Genomic DNA, 25,612 nt, shown 5'->3' on the forward strand with positions numbered 1-25,612 from the left:
GGCAGGGTGAGGTCAGTGCAGCCACCTCTGGGGTAGGGGCCGGGGGCTGTTTACAGAGGGACCCCTCAGTCATTTGTAAAAAGCGAAGAGATGTGCAACATTGATGCAGGCGATCCCGAAGACTCTCCCACAATGCAGAGAGGAGGCGGCGGCTGTGAGCAGCGTGGGGGTTACTCAAGAGTGGGTCGGAGTGGGGTGGAGCTGGGGGGCAGCCCTCGCTCCTCTTCAGCCAGTGGGAGGCAGATGCATCCGAATTGGTGGCAGTGGTGGGATCCCAGCTGGGGGTTTGCTCCGGGCTGGGCACAGGCCAGCCAAGTGGGTCTGCACCCCGTGTCCCCGGCTGGCCCTCCGGCTCCCAGTTGGACGCCCAGGGTAGTTTGGGGAGCGGGTGTGGGGATCCTGGAGGGGGCTCAGAGCCCGAAGATGGCAGGGCCAACGATGCAGCCCAGCAGGGCATTGGCAGCTTCCAGGGACTCGCTCAGCTGGGCCCCTGAAATGAGAGGGGGGCACTGGAGAGACACCAGCCCAGGGAACGAGGGGAGGGCCTGGGGGCAAAGGGAACAGAGCTCACAGCATGTGGGGGACTGGCGTGGCGGTTGGGAACCTGGGAAGTAAAGGTGCTGGGGGGCGGGGCACGGAAACCCCAGAAGGGTGCTGGGATTGGGATGGGGGCTCTCGAGGGCTGGGCTGTGGGGCCCTCGGGGGCAGGAATCTCAGGAATGGGGGCCCTGGGACCCATGGGGCACAGGCTCTCAGGGCCCTGAAGGGGGCTGGGCTATGGGACATGGGGGGCAGGCTCATGGCTCTGGGCCGTGAGGATGGAGGTTCCTTGGGCCCAGGCTTAGGGGCCCCATGGGGCAGGGGCTCTCAGGGTCAAGACCCTGGATCCTGTCCCTGCCCCCCACCCCCCAGGGCCCCTCTCACCTGCTCAGTCCCGCACCCAGCCCACAGCCTTGGCCTCCAGCAGCTCGACTCGTCGCACTGCCCCACGGCCTGGCCGTGCAGCCAGACCATGGCCAGCACCGTAGCCCAGATGCTGGGGGTCACGTCCTGTGGGGGGCAGGATAGAGACAGCCTGAGTCAGCGCCCAGCCTGGCCCACTCCCCTGACCTCCATCCCTCACCCAGCCCTCCCCCTTCCCTTGGGACCCCCCCACTCCATCCCCCCACCCCAACTCAGAGGGTTCCTATCACCCCTGCTCCAGCACTGTGGACCCTCTACCCAGATGCCCAGTGCCATGTCCAGGGAGTAGAAAGATGGCCTGAGACAGGGCCCAACCTGGGCACCTCCATCTGGCCCTGGGCCCCCTCGATCCAATGCTCCGATCCTGTTAGGGGGTTCCCAGCCCCCCGATCTGGGCCCGTCTCGCCCACTGGGCTCCAGGTTCAGGAGTCCTAGAATCCAGCCACCCTCAGACTACCCCCTGCCCCCGACTGGGTCACCCCCAATCTCATCTGGGAGCAGAGAACAGGCCCAACCCATGGCACCTGCCCCTGATCTCTCCCCTCTCCACTGCACCCCCGCTCACCTCACTGGGTATCCTCCCCCTGGCGTCGGTCTCGCTCACCCCCAGCACAGCAGCCAGCCAGGGGTCCAGGTTCCACGAGACGTCGGCATTTTGCAGAGACACCAGCCTCAGCAAGGGAGACTCCTCCGGTGCCCGCTCTGGGGAGAGACACAGGAAGATGGGGCTGGCACAGGGTTGTGGGTACAGAACAGCGACATGGCCTGTCCAGGCTGGGGGACAGCCAACAACCTTAACTGTCACCCTCTGTGTGGCCTTAACTCTGTCCCTCCATGGGTGCCCTTAACCTGCTCCTCTGCACACTTTACCCCACTACAGACATCCTTAACTCTACCCCTTCTTGCACCCATGGGATGATAATTAACTTTCAGTTGGAGATGGGCACCCAACTCCCTGTGACTGTTCCTGCCCAGGCATTAATTCCACAACCCCACAGTGTTTCTCAAACACAGTCTGTCCCCGGGACCATCCCCCACTACAACCTGCGATACAGACCTACATCCGCAGAGAGACACAAGAGTCTAAAGGGGTAGTGGGGGATGGGATGTTAGAGTCTATATCATATTATAGCCATGCATGGGCCAGGGTTACGGGGCAGAGTTAAAGTTATCTGGGCCACAGTCACTTTGTATTTCCAGACTCTCAAATGCAGGTTTTAAGGTAACCTTCACTTGAAAATTTCTGCCTTTTGTGGGTTTCTTCGTTTATAAAGCAAAAGGTGCCAAGAAAGACTTTTGCCCCTGAACTCGCCTGTACAAACCTCCAAACTCAGACCCAGCTTCACAAAGTTTTTTTGCCTGGGAATTTCCCTCTGGCTTTATTTCAGAGGGAACTGCTCAGGGACATTCCTGTTACGAGAAACTACTGATCCCCGCCCCCCCCACACCCTCTCAGCTCACTGACACAAACTCACACCCCAAATTCCACCTTCACAGAGTTTTTTGCCTGGGGGTTTCCTTATTTTTTTATTCATTTTCTTTCGAGATAATTTGCTTCATGACACTAAAAAAAAACAGCCAAGAATTCCCCCTCCCTCAGCGACACAAAGGTTTTTCACCCAGGAATTTCCTTCGTTTTCTATGTCGTTTTTAAAGACTTGCACAGCTCCGTGACCTTCAGGGCACATGGGTCTCTAACCCGATGAAGCGTCACCCTGGCGTTTGCCCACCCCCGGAGTCCTGACTCCCAGCCCCCTTCACCGTTCTGGGGTGCCGTCTCCGGTGGGGCCCCCTGATTGCAGGACTGTCTGCCCTTGTGTTGGGCCCCCCCGGCTGAGCTTTGGGAGGCCACGGAGCCAGGACAGGCGCTTGCGAGGGAGGAGATGGCCGGTGCTGGACTTTGGGAGCTGCAGGCATGCGTGGCAGAGGTACTCACGTGCCGCAGCCAAGTCACGGGACAAGCGCCCGAAGATGCTGCGCTGGTTCGGTTCGTCCAGGCGCACTCCGCTCGCCGGCCGCTCGCAGATGGGGTCTATGAGACCCAGTCTATCACCTCCATATAGTCCATGATGAAATCGAAATTTAGCGAGTAGATGGACAGACACAGAGACAGACGGACACGAAAACAGACCCAGAGAAGCAAAGGGAGGGAAGAGGATTCCGTCCCCCCCCCAGACATTTAGAGCCAACGCACCGCTGGGACCCCTCCTCCATACCCCCCAGCCCCTTTCCCCGAGCTGGGACCCCCCCACACCCACACCCAGCCCCATCCTCCTCTCCCTGCAGCTCCATCACAGCCAGGATCTCCCAGCTCTTGCCCCTTCCCCCCTGGCTGTGACCCCCAGATCCAGTCCACACAGCCCCATTCTTCTCCCCCCAGCCAGGACGCCTCCTCCAGCCCCAGGGGATGCAGGGGTGGGTGCTGCACTCCATTGGTGAGGGCAGGATGCTGGGGGGCGAGAGGCCCCTACTAGCCAGGTCTGCTCATGACAGCAATGTGCCCGCCCCTCCTGTCCCTGCATCTGCCCGGGTTGGTCTGTCTGTCTGACTGGGTCTGTTTCTCTCTCTGCGTCTCTCCGTCCTGTCCCCGTCTGGGTCTGTCAGCTGATTCTCGGTCTCTGTCCCTGTCTGACTCTGGGTATCCGCATGCCTGTCTACTTCTGTCCGTCTGTCTGGCACAGACCCCTCTCTTCCTGCTGGGGTGGGGGGCGGTGCTACTCCCCGTCTCACCATGCTTGTGCCCCTGCTCTCCCCATGCCCCGGAGGTATGGGGATTGGGGTCGCCGTCACCCTGGAGCAGGGAGGGGGCAGCACAGCCCCCGGGAGTCAGGGGGGCAGGGAGAGGGGCAAAGGGACATTACCCCATAAACATGATGCCCCCTGCATGCCCCTTCTGGGTCCCCCCCTCTTACACTGGGATCCCCCTGTGCTGGGATCCCTCCCTGGCGCCAGGTTCCCCCCACCTCCCCGTACTGCCCCCAGTGCCAAGTTCCCCCTCCCACCAGAGTTCCCCCCACATGCTGAGTCCCCCCCTGGCGCCAGGAGCCCCAGCCCCTTTGGGGGTTACCTGCCAGCGGGACATCCCACCTCACCAGCTGCCCCGGCTCCATGTCCACCCCCATGTAGGCCGTGAGGGAGCAGACGACCCTCGAGCTCAGGCTGGCCTCCAGTGCCCGGCGTCCGTCCCCCTCCGACCCCACGCGCACAGCCCCCTCCAGCTCCAGGAGCAGCGACTTGGCGGCCAGCCGGTGAACGGGCAGCCTGTGCCAGGGAAAGAGATTCACGGGATCAGCCTGGACACCTGGGTTCCAGCCGCTGCAGGGAGGGGAGCAGGGTCTAGTGGGATGGGGGGGGCAGGACGCCTGGGTTCTATCCTGGCCCCAGGAAGGGAGTGGGGTCTAGTGGTCACAGAAGGGGGGCTGGTCCCATCCTGTCTCTGTTCTGCTGGGGTGAGGACGTGGGGGGGCAGGACCCAGCAGCCTGGGGTGGGGGATGGGAGCCAGGGGAGCATTGCTGTCACCTGTCTCCATCCTGTGGCTGCAGGGAGAACTGCGGTGTCTCCTAGTAGGTCTGGTCCTGGATGCGATACTGCAGGGTGATGCCCCCCACGGGAATGTCTGGGGGCTGCAGGGAAAGAAAGGTGGTCAGAGGTGGAATGCAAGCGGGGAGAAGATGCCCTGGGACCCCTCAGACCCAGCTTACAGAACAAAGGGGGCAAATACACCCAATGAACACCACTTGGGGGGCTGGCTTAGTAAGCCCAATGGCCGTCATTAGGGTCCAGAGATAACAATCCCTATTGAGCTCAATGGGGCTGGGGCAGCTCAGAGACTTCCAGCCCAGTGGCTATCATTAGAGGTCAGAGTTATCGATCCCCACTGAGGTCTCGTCTACACTACATACTTTGGTAGAACTACATCGCTCAGGGGCATGAAAAATCCACACCCATGAGTGGCGTAGTTATACCGACCTTAGCCCCCCGTGCAGACAGTGCTACGTTGGCAGGAGAGCTTCTCCCGTCGGCTTAGAGCGTCTTCTCCAGACGTGCTACACCGGTGCAGGTGCACCGATGAAAACTTATAGTGTAGACCTGCCCTGAGATCAATGCAGCCAGGCTGGTACAGAGACCTGCCGCCCAATGGCCATCGTTAGGGGTCAGATTTATCAATTCCAACACAGATCAATGGGGCTGGGGTAACACAGAGATCCCTGGCCCAATGGCCATCGTTAGGGGTCAGAGTGAACTCTCCCCATTCAGAACAATGGGGCTGGGGTAGCTCAGGGAGCTCCAGCCAATGGCCATCATTAGAGGCCAGAGTTATCACCCAGGAGGGGACCGTGGGGCTCCTGCCTCAGTCACTGACCCCGAGCCCTGGGGGCACCCCAGTTCGGGGGACCTCGCTCTCCCACCTGGGGCTGCCCGCGGAGCTGGGCGTAGACAAGGCACCGCTGCCCAGCAAAGATCACCTCGGGGTCCCAGTGCAGCAGCTCCGCCTGGATCCCAGGGGGCAGATCCCAGCTCAGTGAGATCCCGGTCACCGACAGCTGCAGGGCCCACTTCAGAGACTGAGGCACCTGGCAGGGGACCGGCACACACATGGTGGGCCAGGACTCCTGGGTCCTGTCACCAGCTCTGGAGGGGAGTGGGGTCTACTAGGCTAGAGTGGGGGAGCTGGGAGCCAGGATTGCTGGGTTCTCACCTTGGGCTGCATGCGGTCCTGTCTGGTGATGAACTTGGCGCTGCCCCCGACTGCCCGAGCAATGCCTTTGATCAGAGCCGTGGAAGCCCCATCCCCGATGCCGAAGGAGAAGCACCTGGGGGGGGGGGAGGGGGCAGAGACCGGAGGGGGAGGGGCAGAGCTGGTGGGGCCCATCCAGTGCTGGGTGGGGGCAGGGCAGTTGGAGGGGGGCCAGTAGGGCTGGCTGGACTGGGGGGGGGGCTCCCCATGCTCGTGGGGCTGGGAGGCAGGGTGAGGCAAAGGGTTGGGCAGATGTTGGGCACTATGGTGGTGGGGGTCCACATGATGGCAATGCTAATGGGGGCAGGGCTGGGGGGGGTTAGGCACCCCCAGTTACCTGTGGGTCCTCTGCGATGATGTCCTGGGTGTTCTCTACCTCCCCATCCGTAAACACGAACAGCTGAGGGGGGAAGAGATGCTGCCAGAGCCAGGGACCCCAACCCCCTCAGAGACACCCCCCCCATGTTGGGAACGGGAGCAGCCCCCTGGAGAGTCTGCCCCACTGACCTTCCCAGAGACCCCCAGCCCCATCCCTCCCCTCCCAGAGATCTCCCCTGAGGGGCTGACAGACGGGGACTGCTGACCTCCCCTATCTCTGTGACCCCCAACCCCGAGGCATGACCCCAAACCATCACCTGTTCACCGGCCCCTGGAGACAAGAACCCACCGACTGCTGTGGCCACTTTTCCAGGAGCTCCCTCCTGACCCCCCACCAGTGACCTTCCTGCCCCTCCCGGCTGCAGGGCACCCCCCAGAGCTGGGCACAGCACAAAGCGCTGCCCCTCCCAGCTCTATACAGAGGTACCTCCCCCCTGGGGTTGCTACGTGCCACGCCCTGCTCACACCCCCAGGGGCAGTGGCCCCCCATCTGGCCCAGAGCCCCAGACCCACTCCGAGCAACCCCTTGGCCCCGCTCGGCTGCCCCCCAGGGCCCCCAGCCCCTCTCCGATCCCCTCTCCCAGGGTCTCCCCCTTGAACAGCCTCTGAGGGGAGTGTGGGGGGGAAGGTGGGCAAAGAGGGGCCTGTAATGGCGTATGGCCAACAGCGACAGCTGGGAGCAAACACCCCATGGGCGGCAGCGGGGCACTGGGAGTGGGGGGACGCTCAGAGTTATTGCAGAGAATCCTTCCCAGGGGGCTGGCTGGGGGGGGGTCTTGCCCCCATCCTCTGGGCAAGCTGACCCCCACGTTTGGGGTGGGGAAGGGATTTTCCCCTGGCTCAGACTGGCAGAGACCCGAGGGGGTTGGTCTCCCTCGGCAGCCTGGGGCACTCACTGGTTTGAACCGGAGCAACTGGGGGAGTCGCTGTGATCTGAAGCCTGTAACTCAGGGTTTGGGGGTGCCGGTGACTCAGCCTGAGGGGTGGGGCTGTCCCCGGGGGGAGCGAGGAGCTGGGGCCTGATGAGATGATCAGGACGGTCCCTTCTGTCCTGAAAGTCTGTGAGTCTGTCCCCGCAGGCCCGCATCCCTCTCTGAGACCCCCCCCGTCATTCCTCGGCCCCACAATCACCCTCCAGGCCCGCTCCAGGATGCCCCTCCGGCTGGCCCCAGCGCCCCGGTACCTGGCGTGGGTGCCCGTCCCGGCAGGGGCTGCGGTAAACGGCTCGTAGCGGCTCCAAGATCTCGGTGCCCCCCAGGTTAGCCTGGAGCAGCTGGAGGCTCTGCAGGGACTCGGCCTTGGTCTGCTGGGTATTCTCCACGCTCTGCCTGCGGGGGGCGCCGACAGGTCTGGGGCTGGGACAGCCGGAGCCAGGGACACCCTGCCCCCAGCCAGCCCTGCCCCCTCACCCACCGACACCCCTGTCCCCCAACCAGCCCTGCCCCCAACAAACAGACATGCCCTGACCCCCAACCCACAGACACACCCCGTCCCCTAACCAGCCCTGCCCTGACCCCCAACCCACCGACACCCCTGTCCCCTAACCAGCCCTGCCCCCAACAGACAGACATGCCCTGCCCCCTAACCAGCCCTGTCCCCAACCCACCGACACCCCCTGCCCCCAACAAACAGACATGCCCTGACCCCAACCCACAGACACACCCTGCCTCCTAACTAAGAGACACCCTCTGTCCGCTAACCAGCCTTGCCCCCTAACCCAGACAGCCCCCTCCCTGCCCTTCGGACTCACGGGTAGAAGGACTCGAACTCAGACCCAAAGCCATAGATGTTGAAATAACAGCCCAGGGGCAAACTCTTCAACAGGAGGACCAGGGTCTCCTGGGGACAGACAGACGGATGGAGAGCCAGCCCCACGGGCCCAGCCAGCCTGGGCTGCTCCCCCGGCACGGCCCCACGGGCCCATCTAGCGCAGCCTCCCGCCTGGCCGTCCCTTGGTGCTGTTGATGCGCTGGCGGGACAGGTCTCTGCCGTCCATGGGGCAGGCCGTGCTGCCGGAGCGGCCCAGCAGGAGGACGAACTCCCCGGCTGGCTCTGGGCCGGCACCACCTTGGGCACTCTGGGCAGCAGGGTCATCATCACGGCCGGGTCGCCCATCAGGGAGCCTGCGGGGAGATGGGGGCCAGCCCCCTAATAGGGTGGGCATGGGGTCGAGCCCATGAGCCACCCCCTCAGAGCCCCATGACTGTCCCCAGAGACCCACCCCCACTGCTCTGTCCCTCCCCCACCCCCTCTCCCCTTAAATCCCCCCCACCCCCGTACCCAGCCCCCCAGGGCCTGCTCTCCCATCCCCAGTTCTCCCCCATGCCTCCCAAACCTGCAGTGCTCCCCAGTGCCCGCCTGCTCCCAGACACCCCGTCCTGCCAACACCAGCTCCGCCAAGACCCCCCGCTCCTGTCCCCCCACCCTCACCTGCCTCCAGATTTCCCTAGCACCCACCTACAGCAGCCCTAGGACTCCCCATTCCCCCATCATCCCCCTCATTGCACCATGCCCCCCCCGATCCTATGTCACCGCTCAGCACCTACCTCACCCTCCCCAGATTCCCACCCTATGGATCCCCCTCTGCGCCCCCGCCCAGGGGTAGTAGGGTTCAGGATCCCCTCCCGCACCTGGCTCGGCTCCGGGCAGTCCGGCCTCCAGCACCGCGCTGGGTTTGGGTGGCTCCGTGTAATACACCAGCAGCTCCAACTCCCTGTCCCACGGGGGGGCCAGGGCCAGCGACACCTGGGGGGCGACAGACACACAGTCACGTCCACACGATTCCAGGGGGAGGCAAGGTCCCGCTGGCTCTCGCGCCCGGCTCGGCACCCCCCAATGGAGACGGGGTGAGGGGCAGACCCTGGGAACGCTGGCTGGGCCACCCGGGTTAGGTGGAGAAAAGAGAAGGAAAAACAACCCCAAAGGCCAACGTGGGAACATGGCTTTTCCTGGTGAAAAATTGCAAAAGTTTGACATTTTGGGGAGTCTAAATCTTTCCAATTTGGGGGTGACATTTTCCTGGTCCCCCCACCTCCATTTACTTCCATTGAGAAACAAGGAGAGGGAAAATCCCAGACACTAAAGACTTACAGAGCCCAGCAACTGCCAGGGATTTCATCCCCAAACTGGCAGATTTCTGGGAAATTCCCCAGATCCGTTGCTGTCACTCGATCCCCCACCCCCTCAATCACCCAAAGAGTCTGGCCCATGCTCCCCCTTTCGGGACCCACCCCGCGCCCTACACCACATCTCTCACCCCCGGGACCTTCCCCCCACCCACAGCCCCGTTCCCTGGAACCCACCCCTCAGCCCAGAACCCTCCCCCTGCCCCACCCCCAGCACCCTCCTCCCAGCAGGGATGGCTGGGACCCAGGTGTCCAGGTGAGCCCTTACCTGGGCAGTGGTTAGGTTCCCGGCTGTATAGCTCAGGGGGGTGAGGGGGCAGTTGGAGAGCACGTGGTCGATGCCGTGGGGCGACTGCAGCATGGCGCTTCGGCTCAGGGTGTAGGGCAGCTCCCCCTGGAGGACCCGTGGGACCTCCTGGATCATGTTCTCCCCATCCTACCCTGCTGAGAGAGACACGGGGTGAGGGCCAGGGGGCTGGGAGAGTGGGGGGAAGATGGGGGGTATGAGTTTTTTGGGGGGTATTGGGCTTGAATATCAGGGGATTTCAGGATGGCTGGGGTGGGTCATATACCCTGGGGCGGGGACTGCAGACCTGGGGGGGGGGCACTTACCGCAGGGAACACAGTAGTGGCCTATGGGGCATTATGGGGGCTATATGGGTCTTTCACTGTGGGGTATGTAGAAGGGGCTATGGAGGTTTCAGGGGGTACAGGCTGGGGGGTCACTCACAGTGGGGTGTGTAGCTGGGGTTCTGGGGGCTATGTGGTACAGGGAGCTTTGCGGGATCTAGGGCACCTAAAGGTCTGGTCTCAACATGGGGCATGTAAAAGGGGTGCAGCATGGTTGGAAGCACACAGCTGGGGTACAGGAGGGTCTCACCATGGGGCATGTAGCAGAGGCGCAGGGGGATCTGTGGGTCTCACTGTGGGGCGTGTAGCGAGGGTGTAGCATGGTCAGCAGCACGTAGTGGGTGGCCCCGTCCCCGTACAGCTCCTGTGCCTGCCGGGAGAGACAGGGTCACTCCGAGATCCCTGTCCCCCAAGATCCCCTGCCCGCCCCCGACCAGCACATCCCTGTACAGCTCATGCACCTGCTGGGAGAGATGGGGTCACCCCGAGATCCCCTCAGCCCGGTCCCCTCCTCTCTCCCCCCCGGGACCCCCGCCCCCAGCACCTGTCTTTTCTCCTGGAGCTGGGCCTGGATGCAGGCCCCCCGCAGCCGGGCCTAGAAGGCGTTGACAGCCGCCTCAGCGTCCACGGGGAATTTGAACACGGCCTCCACGGGCCCCAGCTCCTCATTCCTGCAGAGCAGCTGGCAGCCCACGTCCGCCACAAAGCCTCGGATCAACACCGACACCGAGCTGTGGTGCAGGGGCACTGGGGGGAGGGGGACATCAGCCACAGGCCCCCCATGGGCACCGGGGGGAGGAGCCACGTCAGCCATGGGGCCACCCTCCCCCTCAATGCACCATCCCCCGCAGCCCTGACTCACCCGGCTCCTTGGAGCTGGTCAGGAGGCCGCAACTCATCATCTCGGCTCCAGGGTCGGGGATCTGTGTGAGGGGAAGGTCGGGGGGTGAGATACAGGGTTCCCATGGAAACTGATGGGCACAGGGTGCCCTGACACCCCCCCCCCCCCACACACACACACACTCGGCGATGGCTCTGAGACCCCAGCCCCACCCCTCTGCTCAGCCAGGTCCTGTGGAAGGGAGTCCCACAGGCCCAAGCTCCTGAGATCAGAGTCACGGCTCTGCTCCGACTTTGCCAGCCCCCCACAGGGAGGGGCAGGCAGGGACTGGGGTACAGCTGGCAGTTGGGGGATGGAGAGAGAAACATAGGGGGATGTATGGGGATGGATGGACAGACGGAAGGAAGGAGAGGTGCAGGGGTCAGACGGACAGACGGAATGAAGGGGGATGGCGGACTCGTGCGTTAGAATGAGGGGGCTGGGAGCCAGGACTGCTGGGTTTTATCCCCAGCCCCTGGGAGCGGGGCCCTGGAACAGCGACAGAGGTTGCAGGGGACTCGGCTCGGTCACTGGGGGGTTGTTAACCTGGCTAGGCCCTTCTCCCCACTGTCGCCCTGCAGAGAAGCAGAGGTTTGTGGAGCAGGCTCCAGCTCCTGGCCATTCTTGGCAGGGACACGGCCCTGCTATTTACTCAGCTTTCACCCCAGGCTGGAGCAGTCGCCATAGACCCCCCCGCCCCAACGGGGGTGAAATCCAGCCCTTGGCCATGCCCAGGGGCTCCCGGCATTCTTGTTCCATGCCCCCGAGCCGTTTGGCCTGGGCCTTGGATTTGCTGCCTTACGATGGGGTAAGAGGGCGGCAGCCGGTTGATTTCTCCCGCAGCAGAAATCTGGCTCTGAGGCGTGCAGGGAGTCTCCGCGGAGGAGCGGGGAGCTGAGGGTGGGATGGGGGCGAGGAACGCCAGAGCTGCCGTGAGCGAGAGGGGCTCCCAACCCCACTCTCCGAGCCTCGTTTCTGCTCGCCACCACTCCAGCCCCCTGGAGAATTCCCAGCTGGAAGGTGGGACGGGGAGACTGGGATCACCTGGGGGGCGGGGGGGGCGGGAGGGGGGAACGTAGGCAGATTTCTAGACAAACCTCCTGCCCGGCTTCACACATGGCCCAGGATGGAGAATCCAATGGAGCTCCGGGGAGTTGGGCCAGCAGCTAATTCCCCCCCCATCCCTGCCAGACAGGTGAGCCTCCCTCCTCCCTGAATTCATCTGCCTGCAACTCCCAGCCACAGGACAGGCCACGTTCCCCCCGCAGGTATTTACCGCCTCTCTGGGCTGCGCTCCCTAGGCTGGGAAAGGGCTGAGGCCAGGGCAGGGCTCCAGCGGGGCGCGGGGGCGGGTCGGTTGGTCCGGCACTGAACTCTGATGCCTAATTCCCCGCCCGGAGGAAGGGAGTCGGCGTGAAACTTCGGCCGATTCACAGGCGGCGGCTCCTGCTGCAGCAGCTGCTTCTTGGGGTGCGAGGGAGCCGCAGGGCGGGGTGGGCGGGGAGCTCCGACCCCTCATGGGACCCAGCGGACCCCAGGAGCCTGTGGGGAGCAGGTCAGGGCCGGTGCCCCCCCGGTGCAAAAGGGGAGGGCTGAGATTTGTGTCGTCACACCGGCCGGGCGCCACGGGGATGGCCCCTGGGAAACCCACGTAGGGAGAAGCGCGGGAAGGGGGGTGGATGGGGGGGGGGGCGGAGCAGAAACGTTTCGGGGTCACCTCCCTCCAAACACCCCCAAACCCGCCCCGGCACGCAGGGCCCCGCAGCCAGGGCGGGGAGACTCTGCAGGGGCGAAGCCCTGAGTCGGGGGATGGGCCCAGACCAGGGGGTGGGGGGCCCTGGACACGGAGGGGAAGGGGGGACCAGGCCCCCGAGGGGAGGGGGCTCGACTGGGGCCCGATCCGCACCCCCGGTACCTTCTCGCTCGGTTCTGAGCAGCGAAGCCCTGAGCCAGGCTGGGAGGGAGAGTGTCCCCGCGAGCCCCGCCCCCGCCAGGGAGCGTCTGCAAACGCCTCACCCCCCACCCAACCCAGCCAGGGAGCGTCTGCAAACGCCTCACCCCCCACCCAACCCAGCCAGGGAGCGTCTGCAAACGCCTCACCCCCCCCCCACCCAACCCAGCCAGGGAGCGTCTGCAAACGCCTCACCCCCCCACCCAACCCAGCCAGGGAGCGTCTGCAAACACCTCATCCCCCACCCAACCCAGCCAGGGAGCGTCTGCAAACGCCTCACCCTCCACCCAACCCAGCCAGGGAGCGTCTGCAAACGCCTCACCCCCCCCCCCACCCAACCCAGCCAGGGAGCGTCTGCAAACGCCTCACCCCCCCCAGCCAGGGAGCATCTGCCAGCTCCCCGTCCCCAGCTTCTATAACCCAGGGACCGTCTGCACAGTTCGCCGCCCGCCCACCCGGGAGCCAGGGACTGTCTGCAAACTCTTCGCTCCACACATCCTGCCATATCCCCCCATTGAACTGGGGCTGGGGAGGGGGTTCTCCAAACTGACCCTTGCTCCTTCCTGCCCCTTTATGGTGCAAAAAGCGGGGAGGATTGTGGATGCAAATGTTTCAACTCCAAGATACCCCTTTCCCATCAGGGTATTCACCCCACACTCTCCATCCAGGGGCAGTGGTGAAAGAGGGGCGAGAACCCGTCAGTTGACTGTCACACCTGCCTCTCAATAGCGAGAAGGCATCTGAGAGACATGAGGAAGCTCGGCCAGATGTGGGGAAGGGAGGGGGGAGTTTTTCCACCCACCGCATTTCCTCTGGGGTCTCTGCAGAACCTGCTTTTAATGTCCCGCTGGATGGTGCTGGATCTGTCCCCCCGGCCCTGAGTCCTCTGTGGGTGGGAGCCCAGAGCTGGGGCAGAGAGAGGCCCCCCCTCCGCACACAGCCCCACCCCCACGGACCTCTGGCCAGGGGGGACTCATTGTAATGGGGAGGTGGGAGGTCAGTCTCCATGGCCCCTCCAGACCTCTCTCTCACTGCTGAGGCTGTCAGTGAGGTAGTGCCCAGGGGGATGGGGGCATCTTCTCCCCTACAGCCAGAGCTGGGACCCACCAAATGGACCCCACAAGCAGGCATCAGCTGGGGTCGCTCTTCCACCCCCAAGGAAGTGGCTCTGGACCGTAGCTGCTGCTGGGGCAGGTTCATAGGAGGCACCTGTGAACGGGGCAGCCTGACCCACCCAGGGGATGGGGATCCCCCCTTCCTTGCAATTTCAAACATCACAGTGTGAGAGGAGGGGGATCCCCACCCCCACCCCCCGATACCCCCTCACCCTCGCTGTGAGCCTTTCAGCAAGGACTGCGGGGGACTCCGGCCTGGGGAGAATCTGGAGAGAGAAGAGAAGAGAAGAGGAGAGAAGAGAAGAGAGCTCCAGGGAGGGGATGGGGGTGCAGAGGGATGGAGGGATGCTGGGCGGGGGTATCTCCAGATAGACAGACAAAGGGATGCGGGCCGAGGGAGGTCATTTACCCAGCACAAGCAGAAGGAGAGTTCGTGCCATCCTGAGCTGATTGCTCTGGGGTGGGAGCTGGGTTCTCAACTCAGCCACCGGACCCGTCTGGGTGCAGGGAGGGGGACGGGCCCTTCCCCTCTGATGGAGGCAGAGGAAGTCACAGCCTTAGGCGCAGTCACCGCTCAGCTCAGAGGGCCATTGCACTGTAACTGCAGTCCTCTTACTTTAAAGTGTAATGTGTATCCCTCTTTTGTATTTATATAGGACTCATGTTGAAGGAGTTTTTTGTCCACCCACTCTGTTCCTGTGAGACTCTAGGGCAAATTCTCCAAAGTCAAGTGAGTTACACCAGATGTGAATTTGGTCCAATGTCCCTTTGTAACATCAGTACCCAAGCTTGTATCCCAACTTGATAATCACTCCATAGGAAGGATAAATAAGTCTTTAATTTAAATACTCAGATCCTCAAACCATGAGCCTGGGATTTATATTGCATATTAGACAAAAAGCGCACAATAAAAATCATATCGTATGAGGTGATCAGGTCCCTCATTCACATTAATTGCTGTGTTTCTGTGTCTTGCTATCACTGTACGCTGAGTTGAGTATGTTGTGAAATCAGTAACTTGAATTATTCTTTTATCTTGTGAACCATCAAATGATATTTCCCGAATTGTTTCAGGTGCTCCGATGGTCCAGTGAAGCACAATCTAGAAATTCCATTTGAAACATCCATGTTTGCCAAGAGAAACCAAAGCTACCAGTAAAATTCTATTCAAGTATCAGGGGAAATGAAGGTGTATTAACTGTATGGAGATCACAGTTAACAAAAATTCTCTCTCTCTGTGTCCCCAGACACAACTATCTATCTAATCTAATTTATCGTACTATCTAGGTATTCCAACAATAAATATATTCAGACTAATCAAGTGCATAGTGTCTCACAAAAGTAGAATTCACAGAATAAACTAAATTGGTTGAGAACGATTTGGGGACATAATCTTCCTTGTACATATCACTTTCATAACCTTTAACATTTTGAAACAGCCTCCACCAGGCCCAAAGTGATATTTATCCACAAAAGCACCACATTTCGGAGGCATTTCATGATTCTAACACCTGTGAGTGCATGGAAACGTTAGAATTTACACTCACGAAACTCAGTGGGCTCAAGATTCAATGGAAACATGGACACTGCTTATGTGAATCAGTGAGTGACCACTTACAATGATCTTTATGTGAATATTAGGTAAATCAGATGGCACAAAATCTTAACCAGTTCCATGTTATTTTATGAAGCGATATTAATTATACATAGCACATCCGTATGTTTTAAGTACATTTGGTAGACTGGATGCTAATCTACTGTAAATTGGCAGTTGAAGGTCTGGCCCAAGACAGCAGGCAAGCCTCAAGGGGTTTGAATGTTGGGTTAAGATAAAATTCTGGACAATGTAGGGTGAAATCCTGGCCGCACTGAAATTAAGTTCTGTCGTTGACGTCAGTGGGGCTAGGATCTTCTTATGATTTTTAATGTCTGTCTCACAATATTTGTTGTTTTTCTTCAAATCTCAACTGCTTGAATCAACAGATCAGCTTTCATATTTTCTTTTACATAATCATTATCCCTCTCTCTTCGGTAGTTCTTTTCATCCATAGATCACAAAGCACTATATAAAGGAGGTGAGAATCATTATCCCCATTTTACAGATGTGGAAACTGAGGCACAGAGAGAAGCCATTTGTTAGGGGGCTTATTCCTTCACCCACTTACTTCCCTGGTCCTTCTCGCATGAACAGAGAGCAACAATACCCGAAGTCCAAAGGTGCAAACAATTCGATGTTTATTGGGGTGAACTTCCAGCAAGCATGATTCCAGTTTCCTTCCTTAGTGTCCCTCTTCCCAGCTCTGATACCACAGAGCCTTACACCTGTCTCCCTCTTCCCATTCCTGCCGTTAGCCAAACATGATTCCAATTTTCCCATCCACAGTTCCCATTTCCCCCTGCCCACACACGCACTCACTTCCTGATTGACTGCAGACTATACAGCCCCCTAACACCATTACTTGCCCAAAGTCATCCACCAAGCCAATGGCAGAGCCAGGAATAGAACTAAGAAAAGGAGGACTTGTGGCACCTTAGAGACTAACCAATTTATTTGAGCATAAGCTTTTGTGAGCTACAGCTCACTTCATTCTCCTAGTTACGGTCCAGTCCTCTTGCCACCAGGGCACACTCATGGTTACAGAGAAAAGCATAAAAACATGAAGTGCACCCTACAGACTCAAAAACCGGACAGCAAATCAAAAGAACCCAACATTTATTATTTAAAGCCAATCTCATGATTTCTAACAACGTCTCCTCTCCTTGCTGAGATGCTCGCAGCGAGGGTGAGGGGGTATCAGGGAGTGGGGGGTGGGGATCCCCCTCCACTCACACTGTGATTTTAAAGGTGAATCAGGACTAAGATTCTGGATTCAGTTTTGACATCATCAAAATTTTGTAAGCTATTCTCACATATTTTCAGTCCAAACCGGCAGAATCCGTGTGAAATCAATCTTTCCAAAATTTTGGAATGCCCGTGTACTAAAAACAAAGAAAAAAAGAAGCCTACAAAAATACCTATCTGGGTTTTTACCCAGTCTGGAACTGGAACCGGAACTTTATTCTGAATCCCCTTCAAAATCCACTGGGGTCTTGATTTGAGGTTCCTGTGGGTTTATCTTACCTCGGTTTGGAAGGTTTAAATTTTTATCAGTAAATGTCAGGAAATGCCAGTTTCGCCACACAGAACGTCAACCGCCCCCCCCCCCGAAAAGAAAAGGTCCAAAAAACCAGTTGTCATTAAATAATTATTCTCTGACCCACCTTGTTGTCTGACATGCCACAGTAATTTCCCACAAGTGTGAAAATACAAATAGACAATTTTTTTTAAAAAAAATGCTCACAAATAAACCTTGATATTCTCTGTCAAAATTATAAAAAATAAAAATTGAATTCTGCCAAGCCTGTCGATATCTCTAGCCTCTCCACAGGCCAGGCCTTAATAGAAATAAATAATTGGCACATGTGCAATTTGTTTCATTTTAAATTAAATACAAAGTAAGAGGATAATAATGCATAAGGGCTGGATTTTGAAAGGTATTTAGGTGCTTAGTGGGGTTTTAAAAAGTATCTAGGCCCTGAAAACTCATAGAAAATCCCATTAGGCACCTAAATACATTTAACAATCTGGCTGTAAATGTTCAAGGATGTGAGACACTAAGGACCAGATTATTAAAGGTATTTAGTTACCTAACTCACACTGATTTCCATTGGAGTTGGGCAGCTAATTATCTTTAGACTTCTGGCCCTCAGGGATTGTTGTTGTTTTTTCAGTACCCTATCAACTTTGGTATATCTTCCATGTGCAGACTCATTTTTCTTTCACCACATTTTCTGTGACAGCCAATGACCTCCAGCACATTTTGAAAAACATCGCTTCCCTGAATACATGTCTCAGGGCTTCTTTTACCTCTGGGTTCCTCAGTGTGTAGATGAAAGGGTTCAACAGGGGTGTGACAATAGTATTCAAGACGGTGACTATTTTGGTCAATTCCAATGAGTTCTGCATGGAAGGGCTGACATGTAGGAAAATGGTCGAACCGTACCAGATAATCACAACTGTGAGATGGGAAGAGCAAGTTAAAAAGGCCCTTCTCCATTCCTTATGTGATGGGATTGTCAGTACAGTGGAGATGATGTAAATGTAGGAGAGCAAGGTTATGACACAGGAGCCCAGGATGACAATGAAGGAGATGATAAAGGCCACCAGATCAATAAGGTAGGTATCTGTGCAGGAAAGAACTATCCACGGTGCTAGATCCCCAGAGAAGTGATTGATGACACTAGGGTACAGAAGGACAACCAGGTGATCAGAAATGCTGGGACAAAAATAGCCAGGAAACCACACAACCAAGAGCCAACAGCCAGCTGAGCAGTCAAGGTGCTGTTCAGGATGGAGCTGTAGAGCAAAGGATAGCATATAGCCACATGGCAGTCGTAGACCATGACAGCCAAGAGAAAAATCTCTGTGCATCCTAGGGAGAAAACAAAATACATCCGTAGGACACAGCTGACGAAGAAGATGGATTTGCTTTGCGACACAAGGTTGGCAAGCGTCTTTGGGATACAAGCTGTGGTCTGCCATACCTGCGGGAAGGAGAAATTGCAGAGAAGGAAGTACATTGGGGTGCGAAGGCGACGGCTGGTTGCCACTAGGACTATGATCGCCACATTTCCTGTGACAAGGAAGAGCACAAAGAGCGAGATCTGCAAATATTGGGTCCCAGGGAATCCCAGGAGAATAAATTCCTTCACACTGGTGTGATAGCCCTTTTCCAGTGCGGTCAGCTGTTTTACCTGCCAAAACAAATGAAGACATGAAATTAAACTGATTAAACACAACCATGGCTTTGTGGGTTACAGATGATTTTGATGCACAGAAAGAGCAGATAAACCATTATTTCCTGCCTCTTTTAATTAAGGCTGAAAATATCCTATTGCTATTACATTTCTGGAGCCTTCCTGCTCACAGGGTGAATTTAAGCTTGTCCTAAATTTTCCTGTGGAAACTTTTTTTCCAGTGGAAAGTGGCTTTTGGACCAAAAAGAAACTTTCAGGATAGAAATTCCATTTTCTGGTGTTCCTTGAAAAACACAATTTTTAGTTTTTGTCAATGAAACATGTTTTTTCCACGGTCAGCATCCAAAGCCCAAGATTGATTTTATTTTAATTGATATTTTTGAAAATTTTCAATTTAAAACAACAAATACAAAGTTGTTTTCTGGGTGTGTGTGTGGGGGGGTGGGGGTTGTCCTTTTGACAAAACCCTGAAAAATTTCAACAGAAAAAACAACATTTTTCCTGTAAATTCTTCAGGATTCAGGAGCCAAATCATTTTCAAATGAGACCTATGGGTGTTAGGCATTCAGCATAATCTGTGATTCCTTTAGAAGTGAACAAAACCCCATTGTCTCTTTTGAAAATCCCTGCTAAATAGGGTGAGCTTTTCAAAAGTTCTCAGTATAGGCCTATTTCTGCTCCCGAGGAAGGAAGTCAATAGGATTTTTGTCATTGAGTCAGTGGGAGCAAACTTAGGTCAATACTGAACACATGAGATTTATACCTGTCAATTTCCTTCCTACAATGCAAGAGGACCTTTAATTCTTTTTGTGCAGAAAGTTGCAGGTTCTAAGCCTGCTGAAGTCCCAGGTTGGAATGGGGATGTTATACAAAGTTGCAGTTCAGAGGACAGCTACTCAATTTTGGAGCATAAATAACCATTTACATCTATAAACCAGCATTCATTTTGGGTGGTTGAAAATGAGTCAGTTGCAACCTCCTTTGACCAATTGAGACTGAGGTGTGCAAGGTCATGCAATGCACCAATTACAGCAAAGCTCAGGGCCAGAGAGGACCAAAGAACAAAAGGAAGCAATTTTCCTAAAAAAAAAAATAAAAAAATCAAAAAATGCATCCCTTTTTTATCAGAATTTTAAATTCTGATGAAGAATTTCCTCAAAACTGTGAATTTCAAACATTTTTGACCAGCTATGCCAGGAGTCTGCAATTCTTCTCCCCGTTTAGTCATTCGAACATACTTCTCGACCAGAACCGTTAATAGAACCCAGGAGCCCTGATTCTCAGCCCCCGCTCTGCTCAAACCACAATCCTAACTCCCCTCAAAGAATGGGAATAGAACCCAAGTGTACTGATTCCTGGTCCTTTGATACAACAGCTATTCTACGCATCCCTAATAGAGCTCAGCACAGAATCCAGGTACCCTCACTCCCACACAACAGACCGCAAGCCCCACAAATACAGCAAAACTGTAATATGCCGAGTTTCTAAAACACCTTCAGAAAAAAATATCAGGTTCCCAGAGCTGGCCAAAAGTTTCCTTCACAGATGGATTAATGCTGAGGTCTCAAATTTGCGGCATTCAGAATTAGAAGCCACTTTTGAAAAAGTTGTCCCTACCTTGAAATCTGTCAATGACTTTTACAGTGAATGTTCTGAATTTTTGTTTGATTGCTTGTTTTGGGTGTTCTGATTTTTCATAACCTAAATTTAGTCCTCCTCCCTATTTGGATTTGAATTTGCAAAGGATCCGAAAGGAGTTATGAAATGTAATGGAGTTGGGTGCCTAACTCCCTCAGACACCTTTGAAAATCCCAGCCTTAAATATTTTGTATCGAAGTCTAATCAACACGGGCAATCAACAATTATATTTTCTCCCTCTTCAATATAAACCATTTATTTTGTTATGAATAATATCCTATGAATAACATCTAATGCCCTGATTCTGCAAACAGTTAATACATAAATAAACTTGCATATATAGACATATATAAAATAAAAATGCCTAAATTTACTCACATGAATGATTCCTTTGAAATCAAGGGTTCCACTCACATGAGTAAAGTGAGGAAAATAAGTAAAATTTTTAAACATTTTTAAACAATGGAACTTACTGCAACTCATCATTCAGCAAATCTTCTCACTGGGCAAACCTTCAGCTGGTGTGAATTATCAATAGACAGGGCTGATGAGAGAGGGAAGGTGGAACAATTGTACTGAGGTCCTGAGCTCAGTGCCCCTGCAAAACTATCTATTTAGGGTGAAATGGGAGGGGGAAAACATAATTTACCGGGCCTCCAAATTTCTCTCAGCAGACCTGTCAATGGAGCTACGATTATTTAGACCAGCTGAGGATCTGGCTCTTTGTATTCAGTCTCCACTGATGGAAAGAGCAAATTTCCAGAACAGTTAAAGCACCTGATTGACAAAATCTACTTGCCTGCCCTTTATCACGATGAAAATGATGAAAAACAGCCGTGATATTCTATTTTCTCCATAAAAAGAAGGACTCATCTCAGCTGAATGGTAGAGTTAATCTTTTCAAGACTTTCCTTGTACCAACGAGACCTTATTGGCTTGCAGGGAACTGTATGCCTTTCACAGTAAATTATGTTCAAAATATGGAATTCCTTTAAAAAAATACCTCGTTTGTCAGGTAGTGAACTGTAAGCACTCAGAACCAAGTTGGACACTAAGATGATGATTGATTAGATAGATAGGATAGGATTAAAGTTCAAAATGATCTGGACAAACTGGAGAAATGGTCTGAAGTAAATAGGATTAAATTCCATGAGGACAAATGCAAAGTACTTCACTTAGGAAGAAACAATCAGTTGCACATATACACAATGGGAAATGACTGCCCAGGGAGGAGTACTGTGGAAAGGGATCTTGGGGCCATAGTGGGTCACAAGCTAAACATGAGTCAGTAGCGTAACACTGTTTCAAAACAAAGAGCAAATATCATTCTGGGATGTATTAACAGGAGTGTTGTAAGCAAGACACAAGAAGTAATTCTTCTGCTCTATTCTGCGCTGATTAGGCCTCAACTGGCGTATTGTGTCCAGTTCTGGGCACCACATTTCAGGAAAGATGTGGACAAATTGGAGAAAGTCCAGAGAAGAACAACAAAAATGATTAAAGGTCTAGAAAACATGACCTATGAGGGAAGACTGGGGGGAGGGGGAGAGGGAAAGGGCTTGTTTAGTCTGGAGACAAGAAGACTGAGGGGGGACGTGATAACAGTTTTCAAGTACATGAAAGGTTGTTACAAGGAGGTGGGAGGTAAATTGTTCTCCTTAACCTGTGAAGATAGAAGAAGAAGTAACGGGCTTAAATTGCAACAAGGGCAGTTTAGGTTGGATATTAGGAAAAACTTCTGAATTGTCAGGGTAGTAAAGCACTGGAATAAATTGTCTAGGGAAGTTGTGGAATCTCTATCTTTGGAGATTTTTAAGAGCAGGTTAGACAAACACTGTCAGGGATGGTCTAGATAATACCCTTTTAACAAAGTTAAAATAATTTTCTAACCTCAGATCAGGTTAGGTGGTTGCTTCAGATATTGATGGAATATACAAGGTCTTTGGGAGAGGAAGAGTTATTTTGTAGATTTGCCAACTCCCTTATGATTAGTTCTCCACAGAGTGTTTACGTCCTTTCTGAAGTCATATGAAAAAGTCACACATGAGGTACTTTCTGAGGAACAGTTTATGATCCCATGGGTGGCTGAACATTCTGTTCAGCTCACAGTTGCTATCATGCATTACATTTGTTCTTGTTCACATTTGCTTGTACTAACAGAAGAAACTTCCAGTATGGGCAGGCTGTTCCCATAACTGCTTCTGCATGTGGCCTCTTACAGCTCTTTCTGAAGGACGAGCATTTGGTGAGGATTACCATACACTCGAGACTGAGACAATCAGGTTTATTCATTCAAACCTTTCTTTGAACCAAAAGCAAGGCCCTGCACATTACAATTACCATAAAAGCAATGAATGACAGATATACAGAAAAAGGTATTGCCCAATTACCTTCTCTTGGGGGCTTAGTCGCTCTCGATTTCTCCCATGAGGGTCTGACTATTCCCTTACACTCTAGCATATTTATACCTTTACACGTTATCTGACCATCCAATTAACATTAAGCATTGTGTCTTACCTAACCCATAGTATATACATGTGCAGGCTTCAGTTTACAAAACTTTGTCTGTCCAGGCTACTTTTATGTCATCGTGTCCCTTTTCCAATTGGTTTATTTACTTGGATCGTACCACTCAAATATAGGGACTTTTCTGTTTTTCACAATACAGGGACGTTTTGGCAATACCTTTTATGTATTCTACTGATTAACTTCCTTTTATCTATGTCCTTCAACACAGTACAAAACACCCTTGTCTTACCCAGCCGCTGTAAGCATTCTTTAAAGAAGTCTCTCCACACGGACGAATTTCGCAAGCAACACTCATGTCAAGCAAAGACTTGGCTGAAGCCAGTGAGCTTAGCATAAGTATTACCCTGGCCTGTCCACATTTCTTCACCAGACTAGACCCATGTGTAGGACTCTTCCAACACCAGGCACTGGTCACTGTTACAGATGCTTTCCTTAGACTCCAACAACAGGGTGCAAACTGGTAACAAATGCAATGTTGATATTTTTCCACCACAATGTGAGCAAAGACTTACTAATTCATATGATACAGATCATCAACTCACTATATCAGCTGTAGATTTCTATCAACCTATGTCTTTGGTCCTGTGTCCCATGCTGAGATGAGGAATCAAATTCAGTCGGTGCACTACTGAAGACCTCCTTAAGTGATCCTGTGAGGGTTAGGTGTAAGGTAAGTACTTCTCTGCACAGGATGATTTTCACCCTAAGGCGTACGGAATCTGCCCACTGGCTCTGAACTGGAACAAGTCACAATTTCTGTATTCTAGCCACAAACACATGTGCTCTCATCTTTGCAGCTCATTTACATTTAGGAGCTCTGACCTATCATTTAGAATGGGGTGTCCATGTTGCCAAGCCTAGCGATGTTATCATGAATCTCTCACGGAGTTGAGGGCCATAAAGTCACAGATCCTGATTCTCTTCTCACATGTATTGCACTATTATGGGGAGTAGCTTCTGCTTTAGGGGCCAGTCCTGCCTCAATTAAGTCCATGCCAAAGTGGACTGGTATTTTCAAATGTGCCTAAAGGAATTTAGGTGCCCAAATCTCATTAATTTAAATTGGAGTTGGAAACCTAACTCCCGTAGTCGCCTTTGAAAATCCCAGCCTAAATCTCTGGAAGGGGAAGGGAGATCAGGTGCATAATTTCAGCAATTATTTTACTCCTGACTTAAATTTTATTCAGTCCTTAGCCCAGCAAATTCCCATTGTATTTACCGGGATGATGCCTGATATTGCTCAGTAATTTTCACACCCATGTGGATGGCAAATGCTCTGAGCAGTTCAGGATTTCATGAGCACAATGACAACCCGGTGGAACTGGATAGCTAAGCACTAGGGCTGAGCTCCTCAAAGGTGTAAAGGTGCTAAAGAGACAAACAGGTGCCTAGCAGGATCTTCAAAAGCACTTTGGTGTCTAACTTCCATTGAAGTCCCTAGAATTCAAACTATATTACATTCAAGCACACTAGGGAGCCTTAGGGTAAAATTTCCTAAAGCACCTAGGTGACTTAGGAGCTTAAGTCTCATTGGCTCTTTAGTCAATTAGCTGCACTTGAAAATTTAACTGTCCATCCTATTTTCAAAAGTGATTTAGCACCAGATTAGTTGAGCTATTGTCAAGGTTCCTTCCCCACTCTGAACGCTAGGGTACTGATGTGGGGACCTGCATGAAAACCTCTTAAACTTCTCTTTACCAGCTTAGGTCAAAAACTTCCCCAAGGTACAAAATATTCCACCCTTTGTCCTTGGATTGGCTGCTACCACCACCAAACAAATTCTGGTTACTGGGGAAAAGCTGTTTGGAAACGTCTTTCCCCCCAAATACTTCCCAAAACCTTGCACCCCACTTCCCGGACAAGGTTTGGTAAAAAGCCTCACCAATTTGCCTAGGTGACTACAGACCCAGACCCTTGGATCTTAAGAACCATGAACAATCCTCCCAACACTTGCACACCCCCCTTTCCTGGGAAATGTTGGATAAAAAGCCTCACCAATTTGCATAGGTGACCACAGACCCAAACCCTTGGATCTGAGAACAATGAAAAAACATTCAGTTTTCTTCCAGGAAGACTTTTAATAGAAATAGGAGTAAATAGAAGTAAAGAAATCCCCTCTGTAAAATCAGGATGGTAGATACCTTACAGGGTAATTAGATTCAAAACATAGAGAATCCCTCTAGGCAAAACCTTAAGTTACAAAAAAGATACACAGACAGAAATAGTTATTCTATTCAGCACAATTCTTTTCTCAGCCATTTAAAGAAACCATAATCTAACACATACCTAGCTAGATTACTTACTAAAAGTTCTAAGACTCCATTCCTGGTCTATCCCCAGCAAAAACAGCATATAGACAGACACACAGACCCTTTGTTTCTCTCCCTCCTCCCAACTTTTGAAAGTATCTTGTCTCCTCATTGGTCATTTTGGTCAGGTGCCAGCGAGGTTACCTTTAGCTTCTTAACCCTTTACAGGTGAGAGGAGTTTTCCTCTGGCCAGGAGGGATTTTAAAGGGGTTTACCCTTCCCTTTATATTTATGACAGGTATTTAGGCACCTTGATATCTAAAACATTGATTTCAATGGATGTTAGGCAACTAGAAGGTTTGAAAATTCCACTAGGTGCCTAAATACTTTTAAAAATCTGGCCCTAGGGCTTGTCTATACAGAGAAGACACAGCAACTTAACTTCAATATCTTTATTTAGGCCACAGCCACTTTTGTGCCTTTGTGGACTCTTAGGTTGAAAACTGGTTATATCAGTTCAATTTGCACCTGAAAATTGGTATACATGAGGTTTAAACCAATATAATATCCACACACAAAGTTGCACTCTTTTAGCTAAATTGGTATAAAATCACACCT

At 53.5% G+C, this 25,612-nt stretch overlaps 3 pseudogenes; all 3 read right to left on the reverse strand.

Moving 5' to 3' along the window:
- Window positions 1-410: 410 nt before the first annotated feature.
- LOC144274976 (von Willebrand factor A domain-containing protein 5A-like) lies at window positions 411-9,629 on the reverse strand (annotated as a pseudogene).
- Window positions 9,630-9,641: 12 nt separating this feature from the next.
- Window positions 9,642-10,737, reverse strand: LOC144274977 (von Willebrand factor A domain-containing protein 5A-like; annotated as a pseudogene).
- A 3,252-nt stretch (window positions 10,738-13,989) lies between these two features.
- On the reverse strand, window positions 13,990-23,040 carry LOC144274978 (olfactory receptor 6F1-like; annotated as a pseudogene).
- Between the last annotated feature and the right edge of the window lie 2,572 nt (window positions 23,041-25,612).

Source organism: Eretmochelys imbricata, chromosome 14, assembly GCF_965152235.1.
Source record: "Eretmochelys imbricata isolate rEreImb1 chromosome 14, rEreImb1.hap1, whole genome shotgun sequence".
NCBI lineage: Eukaryota > Metazoa > Chordata > Testudines > Cheloniidae > Eretmochelys > Eretmochelys imbricata.